General features: G+C 33.0%; 1 protein-coding gene across 1 annotated transcript in view; it reads right to left on the bottom strand.

Moving 5' to 3' along the window:
• LOC126779219 (chorion class B protein PC10-like) overlaps nt 1-6,058 on the bottom strand; it is a 102,877-nt gene that overhangs the window by 34,642 nt on the left and 62,177 nt on the right. The window lies entirely within an intron of this gene.

Genomic DNA, 6,058 nt, shown 5'->3' with positions numbered 1-6,058 from the left:
AAATTTTAAAATAGTCCCTCCCGATTCCCACCCGACGCAAAGCTGCCCATAATGCAGGCCGCATTTCCGCGTTGTATGGCAATGGACAACCTTTGTGCCAAGTGTGACCCGGAGCGACTGTCAAATCCCCTCTCTCTAGGGCGACAGCCAATTTCCCTTATTAAACTGAGGGCATCCGACCCCCAACATCCCGACGTCTCAACCGCTAGTGGCACAAATAAATATTTTTTTAAAAAGGGGGCATACTTCTCCCGTTTTCTCGCTGCTGCACTCTCAGCAGCCGCCCCAACCTTCCGTGTTGTGTGGGCCAGGTGAGAGGCCGCGAAGGTATTGACACAGGTAGCATCCCATATCAAACTTCTTTTTTTATTATCATATATAAACTATTACACAAAACATAAATGCCAGTATCAATGAAAACTTATCAATACAACGTTAAAGAAATATAAATACAATTATTTCTTTACATCTCCACCCCCCATGGAGAAAAAGATTTACAGGGGAATTTTCTTTCAAGACAATGATCCTTTCTTCATTCTCTTCAACATAATCTTCTATTATGTGTGCTGGAATAATTTTTGTAATCTGAAATAAATTTCACTCTTTTTTTATGTCCAGTACCGATTCTATATATATAAAATATATAGAAACTTTTTCAATAATTCGATAAGGTCCAATCTTCAGCTCATCTAATTTTTTTTCTGTTTAGCTTATTACTACTATTATTTTCCCGTAAACTATTTCCCACAATTAGGTTCATAGTATTTTCTATTCTTATCAAATAATATTTTTTTGTAGTTATGTGATTTTATTGTATTTTCTAAAGCTTTTGTTCTATCTCTTATCCAGTCAATTTCAGTATTTTTTTTCTTCAATTCTTCTGGCTAAATATTAACATTCGTACCATACAAAAAATAACTTGGGGCAAAACTAGTTACCGAGTGGATAGTTTGGTTATATTTTTCCACACACTCATGATATTTTTGTCCAGGCTTTCTTATTTCCATCTTTATTACTTTTGCATCGCATTTTGTTCACCAATGGTTGGTTTTGGTCAATGTTTGGTTTAGTCTCTCATTCTCACCATGCGAAAATAGTGCATTTATTGCAGTGTATATTATAGGTATCTGCTTTTTTTCTAAGAATTTCTTGAATTCTTTCGATTTTATACCTAGATATTGGTCGGTGAGAAGCATCTCGATATTTCCAGTTTCTGATATGTTTGTATCCAGTTTAATAAAATCACTCGCACTCTGAATTTTCGATGTTAGGATAAATGCGTATCTAGTAAAGAGATCTACTAATAGATGAATATAGATGATCTTGAGCCTCCAAAGCCTCCTATTGTATCTAAAGAGACTATTTCAAATGGTTTTTTAGCCGTACCCAGGTGTGACATCGATCCAATTTTTTTCTGTCCTCTTGATTTATTTTTAATACAAACCTCACAGTTTTTACATATTTCTATGATATTTTTGGTCAAGTTTCTCGCAATGAATAGTGGACCAATTGTTTTCTGCATCTGTTGAATTCCAATATGGCACATATTCTCATGTATATTTCTTATGTATTTAATGTCGAATTCTTCAGACAGAATTATTTTTTCTTTATTTATAACTTTTTTAAAATATCTATTTTGTTTCCTTATCATTATGTTCTTATTCTTTTGTATCTCTTCATTTTTATCGTGATCCATTAAAATTTCCTCAAGATTAATTCAGCTTATAATCTTTAGTAGTTCATCTTTATTTTCATTTGATTCTAATACAGGGTTTCTGCTAAGGCAATCTGCTTCTATATTATCTTTACCCGGAGCGTAAATTATATTAAAATCATATTGTGATAGTACATCAAGTCACCTAGATCTTCATCTGTTCTTGATTTTAAATTCATGTTTTCCAGTGGCTTATGGTCCGAATGACTGTAAATGACTGTAAATGATTTTACTATTAGCCATTATTGCCAATATTGCACTGCTTTTTTAATAGCCAAACACTCTAAATATATGGCTTTTTTCTTTTTTTGGGCTTAGTTTGTTTTTTGAAAAATAAGCGACCTGTTTTTCTTGCTCATTAGATAGTGTCTGTTTCAAAATGGCTCCAATTTCCTCTATAGAAGCGTCTGTATAAATTTTAATTGGTAAATCTTTATCATAAATTTCCAAAACTGGTTGAGAGAACAGTATTCTTTTTATTTTTTCAAATATTTCATGACATTTGTCAGACCAAATGAAATTTTGATTTTTCGTGAGTAAATTATGCATCGGCTCTTGTATTATTGCACTTCTTGGAATGTATTCATGATAATAATTTATTTTCCCAAGAAACTGTCTGACGTGTTTCTGTGTTTTTGGCAACGGACCTGCCAGCCTTCTGGTCTTGCAGATGTGAGTGAGTCTCCAGCCCATTTGCCTCCTATACCATAATAAAGGCTTTCTTCAGTAGTGTGACATTGACAGGCTGTTACTTTTCATGGAGTTACTTACCTCGTATGGAATATAAAGATTAGTGGAAGGACTGGCAAGAATAATTTCTATAATATTCTTTTATATCACAGTTCCTATTACATAATAGCGATAATAGTATATACTCGCATTGCGTGTTCCACAATGATAACGACGCCACGATTGGTAACGATTGAAGTCTGTTATAAAATTATATAGCACTAAGAAGCCGCCCCGGCCTCGCAATGGTAAAATTAGAGTTTACATACAGCGTTTAATATAATTTAATATAATCTTATTACCAATCTTATTACCAACCCGCATTGGAGCAGCGTGGTGGAATAAGCTCCAAACCTTCTCTTTAAAAAGAGGAGAGGAGGCCTTTAGCCCAGCAGTGGGACATTCACAGGCTGTTACGGTTACGGTACCAATAAGATTATATGAAATTAAGTATGTTCTTTAAATTGTTCAATGTTTTTATAGTGACTTATCGCAAAGCACTATCTGCCGTGTTTGTGTGTGATTGTTAAGAACAAATTTGAAACATAATAGGCCTAGTGTATTTTTCGATTGAGGGAAAAACTATTTTTTAACAATTTATTTCTCAATTAATAAGCACACGTTTTTTTCCAGTCTACTTTGTTTTGTATAGGTTATTCTGAAAGATACTATAATCATCAGAATGAACGTTGGCAACTGTCTAATCCCTGAAGTGAATACTCAGACGAGCTTGCTCAATGCCACCTTTTGTTTACTATTCAACGGCGAAATTCTGCTAGCATTCTAGCGATAATTTTACTTCAACATGTTTATTAGTTATAATTAATCAAATATTACAACAATTATGGTTTGATAATTTAAAACAAATAAAAAACATAAAAAGATCAAATTCTATTTTTTCTAAGAAAAAATTATAAACATTTTTATAAAGTTAATTGGTTTTTTATATCGTCTAATTAGGAGCTATTAATTTAAATGATTAAAAAAAACTGTTGTAGGCAAAACGGTGCCATGCCGTGCATGAATAACAAAAAAAAAACAACAAAATAGTGCAGCCTCTACACGTGTAAATTATTGCATCCATCCGCGCATACCGAAGCAATTTGATGAGTTCGAAGTTTGCGTGCCAAAGTAAAGTATGCGGAAACGTTGTGGATATGATATTTTTAGGGATCCGTGTTAAATTACGAAAAATAATTATTTTACAAGCTTATTGTTTATTATTACTTGTTTATATAGAATTTTGTTTTTCATTAAATTGTAATAAAATAATGCATGTAAATTAAAAAAATATATAATATTCAAAAATACCAGATATAGTTATATATTTAAATTTTTTTTACAAAAATTTAAACAATTATACCTCGTCCTTTATACAATTATTTATTAGCTTTACATTTAATTATAAACTTTTTTTATTTATAACTTTTATTATTTGCTGGTGGTAGAGCTTTGTGCAAGCTCGTCTGGGTAGGTACCACCCACTCATCAGATACTCTACCGCAAAACAGCAGTACTTGTTATTGTTGTGTTCCGGTTTGAAGGGTGAGTGAGCCAGTGTAATTACAGGCACAAGGGACATAAAATCTTAGTTCCCAAGGTTGGTGGCGCATTGGCTGTATAAGCAATGGTTGACGTTTCTTACAATGCCAATGTCTAAGGGCATTTGGTGACCACTTCCCATCAGGTGGCCCATATGCTCGTCCTATTCTATAAAAAAAAAACTGTAACATGACAATCAACAAAATTAATTTGATTTCATCATTTTTGTTTGTATAGATAAATAAAACGAATACAGAAAATATTTCAACTCACGCTTAGCCAAACTTTACACAAACCGAAAGCATCCATCTTAATTTAAAAAAAAGTGAAAAAAATAAGCGCCACAGAGCGGCTTAATTATGACAAAATATGCCGGTAATTTAGAAAGGCGTCAGGACTCTGTTTTTATGTGTTATTTATTGATTTCTCTATTAAAAACGGCGTTATGTCAAATGTTATTATATTTTGCGGATGTTACCGTTTCAATTGGGTGGCGTATTTTTGTTTTCTTAATTAATATGGATTTATATTTCCTGAACGTTTTCCCTGCATGATTTTTTTTGTATGGAGCTTACAATTACTTTGTTTTAAAATATAACACAATTTTAACATTTACGTAAGGGCATAGAGAAGCACACTTCCTACTATGTAAACATCAAAGGTGTTTACCTCTTGTAAATTATGACGTCATAGCTGTGAAACCTATAAGAAGGTAACATCACATTTATTATTCTTCTGCAGTGGCTAATGTCTTTTTATCAATGACTTTAGCTTAAAAACTCATGAGATAATTTGATATATAAGATAGCTTAAGAAGCAATGGCATAAAGATAAAAAACCCTTAATAAAATAAATTAAAAAAAATTATTTACAATAAGTTCTCGGATCAGCGAAATTAGAAACTCTATTGTGGTGGATCGATAGCTTAAAGAACGTGGCGGGACGCGATTGGATACGGAAGACCAAGAATCGGGAGATTTGGTGCACTACAGAGAGGCCTATGTACAACAGTGGATTCCGATTGTTGTTTAAGATAAAGATAGGCAGACTGGCAAATGGGCCACCTGATGTTGATTGGTCACCACCTATAAACATCGGCACTGTAAGAAATATTAACCACTCTTGACATCGCCAAAGCGCCACCAACCTTAGGAAATAAGATGATATGCCCTTTGTGCCAGTTTAAGAATATCTAATGAGTGGGTGGTATCTACCCAAAGTGGTAGGTGGATTTGTCCAAAAGCCTACACCAAATGAAAGGTTTAATGTTAATTAGCGTGATGATTTGTTTGATCAAGTTGGCAATATTACGTCCAAGTAAATTTTTGGGTGTCGTTTCGTAGTGTAATTATATTTTATTGGGGTTTATTTTTAGTTTAAAATAAGCTGATATTGTCTAGTGGCTAGATCGTTGTAAAAGCCTTTATACAGGCGCACGGTCATTACCTATGACGTCTGCGCCTATCTAAGTAAATATTTCATGATGATTTTCCCATGTAAAAAAATATCAAATATAAAAGGACTGAACTCAAGTAGCGTCTTACAAGCAATTCTGAATCGCCATTTTAGATTATATTTAAAGTTACTGGCTTAGATTGTAAATTATCCCATCAATAATCTTAGTAGTTACTCATTTCCACGAACAATTACAAGGCTTTATTAATGTACAATTAAATGAATACATGGAATGGATAAATAAATTATTTTTATATTTTACAAAAAGCAGTTCGAACGTGGGCTTATTAATCTAAAACATAATGAAAAAAGATATATGAATGACATACTTAACTTACTGTATAAAAGCATCGAATACTAACTCCACGCTTTTTATTATCACTTGTTTTCGCCCGCAGCTTCCCCCGCGTATTAGAGGGACAGGCGTTAGCTTTAAAATTGTAGTATATCTCCTTCCTTGGGTATTAAGCTTGCTTCATACCAAATTTCATCAAAATCTGTTCAGTGGTTTAGACGTGAAAGCGTAACAGTTACTAACGTATTTATAATATTAGTATAAATACAATTATCGCTCTGGAAGAGATCATTAATTCGGAGAAAAGACCGCCCTTTGCATGC

This window comes from Nymphalis io, chromosome 28, assembly GCF_905147045.1.
Source record: "Nymphalis io chromosome 28, ilAglIoxx1.1, whole genome shotgun sequence".
NCBI lineage: Eukaryota > Metazoa > Arthropoda > Insecta > Lepidoptera > Nymphalidae > Nymphalis > Nymphalis io.
Note: the sequence above shows the minus strand (reverse complement) of the source record. Positions and strands in the feature narration are given on the sequence as shown.